We start from the raw sequence: 13,213 nt of genomic DNA, 5'->3' as shown, positions 1-13,213 counted from the left end.
TTCAGAGGGTGACCATTGCGCGGATCAGTCAGGTGCATCAGCAGGGGAGAGGAAGATAGAAAGCAGAAGCGAAAAGGAAGGTTTTGAGTTGCTTCCATAACTGGAGATGGTTCTGCTCAAGTTTGAGCGATGCAGGGAGACTTTTCCAGAGGGATGCCCCAACCGAGGAGATAGATCTGCCCCCAACCCTCTGCTTGGAGAAGTGTCTGATGCTCAGAGAGTTGGAGGTGGATGAGCAGAGAACTTGAGAAAAAAGATATTTTGGAAGAGAAAGTTGGAGGTAGAGTGGTCCCAGTCCCCAGAAAGCCATGTGGACAATGCAGAGGGTCTTGAAGTTGATCCTTGCAGCTACAGGGAGCCCGTGAAAAGATTTCAGAGCTGGGGAGATACGATCCCTGGGCTTGAGGCCAAGGACAAGTCTTGCAGCCCTATTCAGAATAAGTTGTAAAGGTCGAAGAGTAGAGGCAGGAAGATTTAGAAAGAGGCTGCTGCAATAGTCCAGCCTAGAGAGGACCAGAGCTCTGGAGACAATGAGTTTCTGGGGGAGTGAGAAAAGGAATAATAACTCTAAGGAGGTACAGCTGATAGTTTGACTTCTTAGAGACATCAGAGATGTGAGGAGAAAGGAAGAGCGTGGAGTCATAGATGACATCAAGGTTTTTAGCCTCACAGGAAGGAGCAGGAGGACGGCCCAGATTAGGCGGCCAGAGAGAGAGAGAGAGGAAAGGAGGGAGCAGGTGTCCCAATGAGGAAAATCTCAGTCTTACTGGCATTAAAGCAAAGATAATTGGTGGCACACTTTTCCTGAATTTCAGCCAGACAGTTTGGTATGAGGGAAGGAGCAGAGGTGGCTGAGGGGAGCCTGAAAGAGGGCTGGGTGTCCTCCCCATAACACTGAAAATTGGAGCGGAAAGTAGCGATGAGGTGGCCAAAAGGTGCCAGGTAGTGGTTGAAAAGCCAGGGAGAGAGGCAGGGCCATCTTAACAGTTTTGGGGGCCTGGGGCACAAACAGCCTTGGGCCCCACCCCCAATATCCATGTGGCCCCCCCGAAACCCATGTTGACCCCCCGAAACCCATGTCTTACTCCCACCCCTTCCAAACCCATGTCGCCCCCCGCAACACGACACCCATGCCCCCTCCCAATGTGAAAAATGAAGGGATTACATATCTCGAGTCCAATTCAACAGATACTCCTCTAAGCTTTAAAAGGATTATCTATTTGTTAATAAAATATAAACATACATCTGTGATCTGATTCTCCAAGAGGATGCTATATTAAGGACATTTCACTTTGTTTATATGGAATGGAGTTCCAGGCCCTACAATTTGGCCTTCTCTCTTACAGTACCACCTTCCCCATTGACTGTGACAAGACACCACACGGGAGGCTCAAACCATGTGTGTGCAGAGGGAAAGGTGTTTTGACCGGGCCCCTGAACCAAGTAACTAGCAACACATGGCTGTGGCATAAAACGTGTGAATCTCCATGCAAAGGATCACGGGGAGGGTGACCCTCTGTAAACAAATATCAAGTGCGTAGGCGGGCATACCACATACATGGCATTATATCTAATGCACAGAACAGACTCCTATATATAGATTGTGATGAATAATCTCCAGAAAGTCTGCAAAAACTGCAAACGCAATGTGCACAGAATAATTTAGTGCAGAAACCTTTAGGTGAGAGAATGAACACACTCCTTCCTATACAAACGTAGTGCACAGAATAATTTACACAAGTGTGCACTGCTGAACCTTTCAATGCGAAGTGCACAGAATCATTCATGCAAAGTGTAGAAGATGCTGCATGTGCACTGTGCACAGAATCCTTTCCAGCAAAGAACACAGTACCGTTTATATAGCAAAGTGTGCATGATCGTTTATATGCAGAATGCAGGGAATCATTTATATAAAAGTGCACAGAATCTATTTTACACAAATTGTAGGCAAACAAGACCACTAGACCATTCACCTAGTCAAAACGACCTTGTATGCGAGAAAAAAGAACAGGTGCAAAGTCCTCTACAATTCTGCTCAGAACGGTACAGCAACGAAAGCAGCTCTTTGTAAAAGCAGGTCCTTCCAAATCTTTTGATGATAAATTCGATGAATACATTTAAAACATAAGGTCCTCTCTTATTGTGACAACTGATACTACAGCAGATCCTTCACCAGCTGCACCCCACAGCATCTAAAAGGTGCCCGTGCCCTCACTTCTTGCCAAGGTGACTGGAGATTACTCGCGGGAGTAGCTTATCTTTGTAGTTGCTACAGCTGCTAGGCTTCAGCAGACCACTTCTGCATTTGCTAGAGTGGAAAATGTTGCCATGCACTGTAGGTTTTGGGAAAGTAAATCGCCCATTCAAATGTACTACATCTGTTTGTACAGATTCCTCCACCCAACCTACATGCCTCGCTTAAATGTAGCAGCAGAGGAGGGAGTGTGATGGGGGTGATCTCTTTCATATCCCAGACTCCGCCGGCGTAATATCCGGGAGTATTATTCATGCACACAACACGTCAATCCACAGCCCAGCAGATTTGGATCACCAAATGGTCTTGTGCACCAATGAAAAAGTGTGCCACCATTGCAAATGTCAATTCATTCCTTTTGTGACAGACTGAATAGTACCCAAGGGGGAGTTTTTTGATAAAGTGTGCTGCAAATTGTGCAATTTAAAGAACATTTATTCAGGAACAATGGGCAAAACTACTAGCCGCTGGTGAAGTAACTTATCATACTTGCCCACATTGGCCAAAGAAAGAGTCCCACTTTGACCCAAAAACTTTCCCACGCTAGTATTTTGCATGTTCGTTTTGGGCATTGCCCTGTAGGCCAGTCCGAGCCTGCCGCTATGCGGTTGGTCGGAGCAATGCATTCGTCAGTGGGCTCTTTTACTTTCTACTTTTGGAAGCCCTTGTGTGAACATGATCACACAGGGTCCAACTGCTTACTGAGATTCCATCTCATGCATTTCTAGCCCGGGAGGAAGGCCCTGCGCGGACGCCCCATCTATGAATCCGAGAGCTTACTTTTAGCATTTATGTTTAAGAAAAACAACTATCAAATGCGCAGTGTTCCGAGAGATGGAGTGACCCTCGAGCTGCAGCTAGAATGCAGCCCTCCTCCCTCTTTGAAGCATCTGCAGATCAAAGGGTTTGGAGACAGGCACACACAAGCTATTCTGATTAGGGTGGAAGGGCGGCTACGTGCATTTAAAGCAGCAGGGTAAGGGCACTGGCACTTACTTACCTGATTTGGAGTCGGCACTCGGCTCGGCTGCCGGCGGGGACTCTGTCTACTGTCGGGGCTCCGGGGGTGGGTGGCCGGTGTACAGTGCACACTGTACTGCTTGCACTAGTGACATTGCGGCAGTGGCACACTGGCAGGGCCCATCTAGGCCACACGCACGCAGCAGGCAGGCTCTCTGTCTCAAGACGGTCGACCGACGCCACGCCTAGACACCTTCAACTCGTGAAATGAAGGTGGTGCCACGCTGCCTCCTATGGCAACAACAACACGTCACCATGTCATTTCACTGCAGCCAATGAAAACTGCACATTCTGTGTTACTATACAGAATTGATCAAATACTGCATAGTAACAACAGAATGGTAGTTTTCATTGGCTGTTGTTGCATTGCTATTGCTGGTCCCGCCCAGGCTTAGCCATGACCTGCAACAATGATTTATGATCCAAGGCAGCGAACTCTTGTTGTTGTCAACTCGAATTCAGAAAGCTGGCCCGGTGGGGGTGGAGGCACAGAGAAGAGAGCACTATGTTGCTTAGTTACTTCTTCTTGGCCTTTGGGTTACTTAGGATTGAACTTTAAATTTAAGTGTAGGCCGGGGAGGGGGAGCCAGCCGTGCGGGGTGTGCACTGTGCCTCCTGCTGCAGTCAGGCTGGCACGTGTTATTCTCACATGACTCACGACACTCTCCAGGATCTGGGGTCCCCCTCCAATGCCACCATGATGGGGGGCCCGGGGCACATGCCCCATTTGCCCCACCATAGAGACGTCCCTGGAGAGATTAAACTCCTGCGGAACATCACAAGTAGAGAGATAGAGAAATAGAAGAGAGGAAAGATCCTATTTCAACCTGAGAGGGACCAGAGCTAATGACCAGAGAGGGAGAGAGAGGAAAGGAGGGAGCAGGTATCCCAATGAGGAGGATCTCAGTCTTACTGGCATTAAGATAGAGATCATTGGTGGCACACCATTCCTGAATTGGGGCCAAACAGTCTGGTATGAGAGAAGAAGCAGAGGTGGCTGAGGTAAGCCTGAAAGAGAGCGGAGTGTCATCCGCATACAATTGAAAATTGGAGCAGAAAGTAGTGATGCAGTGGGCAAGTGGCCCCAGGTAGTGGTTGAAGAGTCAGGGAGAGAGCTTAGACCCCTGGGGAACACCACAAGTAGAGTGAGAGAGATAGAGATACACTGTGCACATCTCTGCTTTGTGCACTGGAGGCTCTGTGTTGAACCTCTTCAGTCTGTAATCCCTGTGCTTGTGCACCAACGCAGCGTGTTCCAAAATCTGCTGCTGAATTCAAAATTAATGCTTTCACTTGACCACAATCAGTTCCAGAATCCACACGTGAGAACAGCCGCTTCTGCGGCTGCTGTAAAATCCCTCCATCTGCAGGCCAACTTCTTGGTACACAAAGCTCCCGAAACATGTTGACACTCAAGATGGTCAGTCAGATGGCACATGTGTGGCACACTCATTTACGGCTGCTGTATGTAATCTCCTTCTGCCAAATGGTTGCGTTTCCCTAGTATTCTCTTCTAAGTTGTCACCTAGAGAAGGCCCACTCATGCACAGTCACTGAATGCTAATCTTTCTGCCTCAAATGACCTCTTGTATTTTACCAAAAATCGCAACCTTTTCTCTTTCATTTTCTACCTCTCCCTCACATACTTCAATTTGGCTAAATATTATTTACATTTTCTAGTCTCCCACACTCCACTAAGACCCATCTCAATGTTTAGCCTCTCTCTCACTCAGCTAAGTCCTATTTCAATTTCTCTTCCGGTACCTGAACTCCTCTTGCAGCCTCCTGCCTCTGCCTCTTCCTACAAGATAGATCATGAACTCTAAATGCACATTCCATGTGCCATGCAAGACTGGACTCGCCTAAATCACCCAGCTCCAACCCCAAAGGAAGTTTATGAAAGTTTACCCTGGCAAAGTCTGTGCAAATCCAGTGGATATATTGTTTACCTGAATAAGCTTGACAGGCTGATGTCTAACCCATGAAATGCTGTATGCCTTCCTTGCTTGACAACTAGCTGCAGCACAGGAAGCCATTTATTCTGCAGTGAACACTTTGCAATGAAAGGAACATGCACATATAAACATAAAACATTTTACTGCATAAATGTATTAAACTGTTAAGACATGCAGTACTATCTGTATCCAGTGTCACATATGTCGATCTAAAGCTGTTACGCTCACTCTCTTTGTCTCTATTTCTCCTTCTTTCTGGGTGATCTATCTCTCTCTCTATCTCTCTCTCTCTCTATATTACATGGATGCAGTAGCGTTCATGTAGTTATGGTTAAGTTGGTGTTTCCATAGGAAGAGCATTTTTTGGGTGGCTTATAACTTCGCTCCCTCTGGACGAATCCTCACCAAACTTTGCAAAAAAAGTATATGGCCCACTCATAATGGGAAAAACCTTTGCGCACGCCTACAGCCCGAACTGCTGGACGGATTTACACCAAATTTGCGGCTGGGGCGGGGGCTTGGTCCCGAAAGCGAGCTTTTGCAAATTTGGTGTAAAACTGTCCAGTAGTTTTTTTTTAAATGACCAAAATGTAAGGTAAGAAAATTAGTGATATCTCCGTTCGCTCCGAGGACGGACTTCCCGGTTCGCTCTGCAGACAGTGCCCTGATTGGCCGAGCAGCTTGCGAGATGTCCACGGACATGCGACGTGTTCGCTGATTGGACAGCGTGGTGCGTGAAGCGCGTCAGATTTTCTGTGGCGCCCACCATCTTGCATTCGCGGACGTCCGCAGACAGCGCGGTGAAACTTGGATTAAAAATTGTATTTAGTGGCGTGTGTTGGTGTGTAACAGTGTTTGGGGAGGGTGGGGAAGTATGAGGTTCAATGTTCTGTTTTTTTTATGTGCTAGATGCTTTTGTTGTGTTCGATTTGTCTGCGGACAACACGGCTGTTCTGAAATTTTCTATATAAACTAAATGGTCGGGTGTTCCGAGGACAGAGTATGTGTCCGTTTTGTTCGTAAGCAAGCTAAAATTGAGCTAAGAATGCTCGCGGTGTCCTTAAATGTTGGTACATAAACAAAATGGAGGTGTCCTGAGGACACTGTCCGTATTGTACTCTGGCAAGTTGAATGTGTTCTAAGAACACTCACGGTGCTGAAATGTTTGCAATTAAACAAAATGGGGGTGTTCTGAGAACGCTGTTCGTATTGTCCGTTGTCAGGTTGAAAGTGTTCTAAGAACCCTCCTTATGTCCGCTGACATTACAATTTCCTATGGGCCTTACCCGACTTTTTGTCCACTAAACAAACGATAAATCAGGCTGCTGTGCTCCGACATTATGTGATAATCCTATCACTTGCCCCATCGACCTGGCTGACCTGTTTTTGCGACACTAAATCCTATCTCCCGCCCCTAAGCCTGACATTATTAAAGCATTCATATTCCCCGCCTCTCTCCGTGACGTTACAGGGCGCTTAGCCAAACGCACCCAGTCGTCTCCAGTCCTACGCGACTTTACACAGAACCCGGAAAACAACACACATCATCTCACAACACAGCGCGCCACAATTTCGGAATATGAAACTGTGATTTAAAAGCAAACAGTAAGATTGTACATTTCGTAAAGTACATTTATTTGACATCAACTGTTTAGAGAATATTCAGCGATTTGCATTTGTCTTTGCTGTCGATCTGCAAAAGTTCATCTTGACTCACGCGCTGTTCCTTTTTTGGCTACACAGGGTGTTGGTTTATGATAAAAGAAGCACTATGGTCGCACTGATAATCGGAAGGCTGTTCCAACAACGAAGCATTATGGATTATTAAATACTAGCATATTAAAAATGGCAGTACACGTTTAAGAAGCGACAACAGAACAACCTAATCATTGTGGGGTTTATTTAAATACTAGTGCATTTGCATGTGAATGTATGCATATGGATGTAATGAGTTTGCATCTCTGCATTCGCGACTTTCATTACAAAAAAGGCGTGAGCTCAATGAGAGGCTATAACAACCATGCCCTCGGAAATCACCCATCATGCACCTGGTGAATTATGCAAATTAGGTTATGACATCATTTAGCTACTTCTAGCTACTTTTATGACGGCCAATAGCTACTTTTCTTACTAAGGAGTTGCCAACACTGCTCCTACGCGACTTCATACAGAATCTGGAAAACAACACAGATCATCTCACAACACAGCGCGCAACAATTCGGAATATGAAACTGTGATTTAAAAGCAAACAGCAAGATTGTACATTTCGTAAAGTACGTTTATTTGACATCAAATGTTTAGAGAATATTCAGCGATTTGCATTTGTCTTTGCTGTCGATCTGCAAAAGTTCATCTTGAGTCACGTGCTGTTCCTTTGCGTTACACAGGGTGTTGGTTTATGATAAAAGAAGGACTGTGGTCGCACTGATAATCGGAAGGCTGTTCCAACAACGAGGCATTAGACCACCATAACGGTTGGTATGTTGCTTCTAGCCGCTAGTACCGCGTAAGGGCATATTGGTCCTTGGCGATTGTCCCATAAAATGGTGAGGGTCATGAAGTTGTTTACTAGGAGCTGCACCTGGCAGTTAAAAAATGCGTCGGCCGGGGTCTGAAAATCGTGGCATTGACAGTAGGGAAGGATGTACCTGTTTAAAAACATAAATTAGTCTCACGAGCCGATCTTCATTAAAAATATTCATTTTATTTATTAGGGCGTGAAACTATTTGCTAGCGAGGATAGTGCAACGGAGGATGTTAACTTATTCCCACTAACCCACCCTCTCTCCTGTGCCTTTTTCAGAGCCGTCTGAGCGCCAGCGGACCACTTTGGCGGTGATAGTGCACGGTACAAAACAATATGCCACATTGAACAAACAAGTACAATTTAACCGGGCTTTAACGCCACGCTATTGTTATTATATTCCGGTATAAAATAATTTAAAGGGTTACTTACATTATATTGGCATTTTCCATTGTCTACGCGTAATGCAGTCCCTAAAAACGACTCCGTCTGTGCCAACGATCTTTCTCATAGTGATATAATATATAAAAGCGGTTTCGTTTTCAGAAATGTCATCCTTATCGTCTCTTACGTTTTTGCACCCATCCTTCAAAAGAAGTCTTTTGGCACGATCCCTGTCTGTCAAGGTCAAAATACAATAGAAATTAAAGGGAGTTTATGGTTAACTTGCGCTACTAAAAACCTATGAAATTCAGTAAAAAAACTTTGTTAACGGGACGTTATGGTTAAGTTGCACTAATAAAAACCTATGAAATTCAGTAAAAAACTTTGTTAAAGGGACGTTATGGTTAAGTTGCGCTACTAAAAACCTATCAAATTCAGTAAAAAAACTTTGTTAAAGGGACGTTATGGTTCAAAGTAAAACCGAAAAACCCCTGAAATTCGGCAGTTATGGTAAGATAAGCAACCATAACTCGCGCCACTGTGCACTGCTAACACTAACACCCAGGACACCAACGATGACATCACAAATGTCATTATGTATATATATATGTATATTTCTCACTCTCCCTCACCCCTCTCTCTCTTTCTCTCCATCTGTTTATTCCTCCTTCTAAGTGCTTTCTCGCTTTCCATTTCTCTCTTTATCTCTCACTCCCCCTCTCTCTCTCTATATTTCTAACTTGTTTCCTTTTCTCTGTGCTCTCTCTGCCATCCTATGTGTCCATGTGTGTGTGTGTCTCTCTCTCTCTACGTCTCTCTTTCTCCTTCTTTCTGTGTGACCCTCTCTCTCTCTCTCTCTCTCTCTCATATATATATAGGCCAGGGCACGGAAAGTGTCCTGGTTTCGGTCATGGACGACCTGACCAGATTAGTAGATCAGGGGATAACAGGGGCCTTGATCTTGTTAGATCTCTCTGCCGCTTTTGACGCAGTGGACCACCCAACCTGGCTGCTCCGTCTCTCTCAGGCTGTCCTCTCGGTTCAGGTGCTTGCCTGGTTTTCCTCATTCCTATCCGACAGGTCACAAGTTCTCTCTTTGGGGTCTTTTGCCTCAGGTTTTTTTAGACTTGTTTGTGGTGTCTCTCAGAGCTCTGCACTATCCTCCGCACGCTTTAATATTTACATTCGGCCTCTTTTGCTCCTCATCCGGTCCCATGGTTTTCAATCATATGCCTACGCTGATGACACCGAAATCATTGTCCGGCTGTACCTTGCCATGCCGGACACTGCAGCTGAGCTGCGGGGAAGCCTGATGGCAGTAAGTGACTGGATGGCGAGAAACTGGCTGAAACTCAATGGGGACAAAACAGAGATCATAGTGGTGGGTCCTTCTGCCTCCCCTCATGGCTCTCTTGGTTCTCTTCCCCCTTCACTGCTCTGGTCTTCTGCTTTCTGGCCTTTGGAGATAAACCCCTGTCCTGTACCTGTCCTGGTAGTCAGGAACTTGGGATTTCTGTTTTCAGAATCTCTTTCGGCCACAGCCCAAGTCAGCCCAGTATGTAAATCTGGCTTTTTCCAACTTAAAGTACTGTAAAAAGTTCTGCATTTTCTCACAGAGAATCTTCGTCCTCTGGTAGTGTTGTCGCTGTTACTAAACCGGCTCGACTACTGTAACTCTCTGTTCCTGGCCCAGCCAGCGTGTATCATCCACCGGCTTCAGCCGCTGCAGAACTCAGCGGCCCGTGTGGCCACTATCACTGCCTACGGGGCACATATTTCCCCATTCTTGCGGTCATTACCCTGGTTGCCAGGGCAGAAGCAGTCCCACTGTATTGTCCAACGCGCCTTTTATGGATTGGGACCGGAATTCCTGCAGGAGAAATTTGAACACTATGTGCCTGGATGCTCACTAAAGTTAGAGAGCGCTCGACTGCTGATCTTCCCTCCGTTTGAGGGCGCCCGAATAGGCAGACAGTCCTCTGTTGCTGTGGCCATGCTATGGAATGCTCTACCTTTCCCGATTCAGGCTACCCCGGACCACTTCAGCTTCCGCCGCTTGTTAAAAACCTTTCTGTTTTAAATATCCTTTCGTCCTGATATCTCTCAGTGCCATGATGCTTTTGAGAATGAATGCTTTATAAAACCCATTAACATCAAAACAAAACATATATATTTCTTGCTCTCTCTCATACTTTCTCTCTCTCTTTCTGTTTCTCCCTCCTCCTCAGTGCTTTCTCCCTATCTCTTTCTCTCTCTCTATCACTCTCTTTCTTTCTCACTCCCCCTCTCTCTATATATATATTTCTCACTCTTTTTCTTTCTCTGTGCTCTCTCTCTCTCTCTCTCTCTCTCTCATCCTACGTGTCCATGTGTGTGTCCATCTCTCTCTCTAGGCGAGAGAGACAGTTGCTAGAGCCATCAAGCCATTGCTGGTAGCAGCATGTCCAAAGAAGGAGCACAGATATCTTAATGGGGCTGATAGGGTGCTAAGTTTGAGGCCCACACCTGAGGTGGGAACTTGCCTAATATTTTGAGACATACATTGCCATTGCTTGTATCCTGCAGGAATGTTGTCATAACACTGAGGAGCATTGTCTGTATGGGAGGATGTAAGGGATATATAGAGAGTCTCTGTGAGGGGTACTGGGGTTCTTACAGACCTTCTAAGGCCCCAGAGGACCTCTCCAATTGTCTTTCTTGTTTCCGTACTGTGAAAAAGGTGTGGATTCCGCAGGACCACCAACCTATCAGTGGCTTGCAGACAACATTAAACGTTGCTTTGGTGTTCACAGTAGGAACAGACAGTGGTTTCTAATCTGAACACAACCCTTTCCTAAAAGGAAAACACATTTTGAAAGAACAGCATGGTCTTCCTTTCTCAGCAAAATAAGCTTTTACAAAAAAAGGATATTATTTTTCCTACTAACATTCTAAACTGGTACCTTTTCAACTTGTACACTTTTCAATTTTATGATGATGTTTTGTATATATTGTATTCGTAATATAAATGTGTTATTTGTCTTACTGAGCAAAGCACACTATCAAAACATAGAATGACCATATTAATTATTTTTCGGCAGTCTGTGTGCATTCAAATTGTACTTTACTTTACAAAATATCCCTCTGGGAAAAACTAAAGGGAAAAATAGCACCTATGAGGGTTCCTTCCTGCTTTGCATGCAATCCAGGAGCATTTGAGGAACATAAGACTGAACTTTCATATTCATATTTGACAAATACATCAGGAGTAAAAGAGTTGTGTCCTTCAATAAGTGTGTAACTAATGCGCACTGGGGTTGTTTTTTTCAGTCCATTTTTCTGAACACTCATCCTAACATGAAAGTATGTCTAATCATGCATAACCATATACATTCATTGGGACAGCATCAGGATTTGGATGCAACAATAGAATATCTGAGACGCCTGTCGCTTTATTGGGGTAAGAGCAGTGGTCGAAGGGTACGAAAAGAAGTGGTAGAACTATGTTCCCTGCTGGTCTGGCCTGCTCCCCACAAACCCCATCCCTGCGCCCCCTCCCACACACAATCCAAACCTCCAAACAAACACACCTTCTATATATGGGAATGTGCAGTGAAGTGCACTGAAGTGCAAGCTTCAACTTCTTTCTACACTTTTATTTTAAAACGAAACCATTCCAGAATTATTCATTTGTAAAAGAAAAGTATAGGAACAGTGAAACTTTAAAATAAAAAGTATGGGAGCACTGCTCCCGACCGCTCCCACCCACTTCAACCTCTGGGTAAGAGGCCCTTATTCTCGTTTCTGGAGATTATGATTGCTCTCCCAGACGAGCAGAACTTCACGGTGGTCGGGAACCTTCTAGACTTTTGGAAGAGGAGAATGGGTTGAGTCTCTGGCTAAGCACATGTCTGCAGCCAGTGTGGGTGCCCAGCCCCCTATGCACAGACATGGACTAGCGATACGGGATAGCAATGTAGGCCCCGACTCTCAAACGCTCTTCTCTTCTTGTAAGTCGAGAAAGCTAATGCATGTTGTGTTAGGGACAGTGCCAGGGGAGTGTGTAACCTCCCTGACCTGTAGATCCCACAATAGTGTCACTCATGCATAGCATGAGCACTTCTATTCAGTTGATTCATGCCCACCCCTGAAATAGGGATAGATCTGTAGAAACAGAACTTCTAGCGATGGACTGGTTAAGGCATCTCGCCACTGTGGGTGCAGTGGGTGCAGTGGAGCCATAACATGGCCTTCCCCTTGTGAATTAGGGGGCATGTGTGCAGTGTTTGCTAGTCGCAGATTGGGGTGAGGTGTTGCTCAACATTTACTGTTGCCTGCAGCTTCAGGGAATCAAGTTATACCATCAGAAATTTACAACGGGTTAAAGTAACTGCAGGCCTCCAGCCATCTCACCAGTGGGCTCCCAGGATCAACACAGCACTTGATGTCCTATTACACGTCTGAGTCATCTGATGCGATCATTTGTGAACTTGCATTTGCATGTTCAGAGCGTACACGTATCAAAGGGTTTGATCGTGTGCATCAGGTCTGTGGAAGAGAGCAATTGCCACGTCCGCGCGCTTCTCCCAGGCGCAGGATCTAAAGCCCTACTCGCCTGGGCTGAGCCACGTGGGACTTGAATAGCAAGCTTCATAACTCTGAGACAGATGAAGGGCGGGTTCTTCAAAGGGATTCGCTTGGCAGGATCTCCGGCTGCTCAGACATGCGGACCCAATCTCGGATCACAAAACGTGCATCAATATTTAAGTTGTAGGTCCCTGTTTACACGTTGGATTGCACATCTCTAAGGGCCTAATTCACAGGACGTTTAGCACGGAGCAAAGTGACTTTGCACAGCAAAAATACACTTTGCACCGGGCTTAATTCACAGAGCAGGGCAAAGTGACTTTGCACTGCAAAAGTACTCTTTTCACCATGCTAAATGGGCCTACTTCACACAAAAAAGCACTATGTCGTGCAGACTAAAGACCTAATTCATGGAATGTTTAGAGCAGAAGCAAAGTGACTTTGCACTGCCAAAGACACGTTCCACCAGGCCTAATTCACAGAGCGGTGCAAAGTGTATTTTTGCGGAGA

The 13,213-nt window shown here is 45.6% G+C and overlaps 1 protein-coding gene across 1 annotated transcript in view; it reads left to right on the top strand.

Moving 5' to 3' along the window:
* Nucleotides 1–13,213, top strand: part of KCNK3 (potassium two pore domain channel subfamily K member 3) — a 355,048-nt gene that overhangs the window by 284,632 nt on the left and 57,203 nt on the right. The gene's annotated exons all lie outside the window — the stretch shown is intronic.

Source organism: Ambystoma mexicanum, chromosome 4p (assembly GCF_040938575.1).
Source record: "Ambystoma mexicanum isolate Mex_15411 chromosome 4p, UKY_AmexF1_1, whole genome shotgun sequence".
Lineage (NCBI taxonomy): Eukaryota > Metazoa > Chordata > Amphibia > Caudata > Ambystomatidae > Ambystoma > Ambystoma mexicanum.
The sequence above is the reverse complement of the archived record's forward strand: the minus strand, read 5'-3'. Positions and strand labels throughout refer to the sequence as shown.